Source organism: Austrofundulus limnaeus, unplaced genomic scaffold, assembly GCF_001266775.1.
Source record: "Austrofundulus limnaeus strain Quisiro unplaced genomic scaffold, Austrofundulus_limnaeus-1.0 Scaffold2229, whole genome shotgun sequence".
Taxonomy (NCBI): Eukaryota; Metazoa; Chordata; class Actinopteri; order Cyprinodontiformes; family Rivulidae; genus Austrofundulus; species Austrofundulus limnaeus.
The window spans coordinates 28,486-28,950 of NW_013954631.1; positions in this window are offsets into that span (position 1 = coordinate 28,486).

The window sequence follows — 465 nt, forward strand, 5'->3', positions numbered from 1 at the left end:
TTAACCATCACTACCCAACACTACCACCTGCTGGTCATCAACCATCACTACCCAACACTGCTGGTCATCAACCATCACTACCCAACACTGCTGGTCATCAACCATCACTACCCAACACTGCTGGTCATTAACCATCACTACCCAACACTGCTGGTCATCAACCATCACTACCCAACACTGCTAGTCCTTAACCATCACTAACCATCACTACCCAACACTGCTAGTCCTTAACCATCACTAACCATCACTACCCAACACTGCCACCTGCTGGTCATTAACCATCACTACCCAACACTGCTGGTCATCAACCATCACTACCCAACACTGCTAGTCCTTAACCATCACTAACCATCACTACCCAACACTGCTAGTCCTTAACCATCACTAACCATCACTACCCAACACTGCTAGTCCTTAACCATCACTAACCATCACTACCCAACACTGCTAGTCCTTAACCATCAC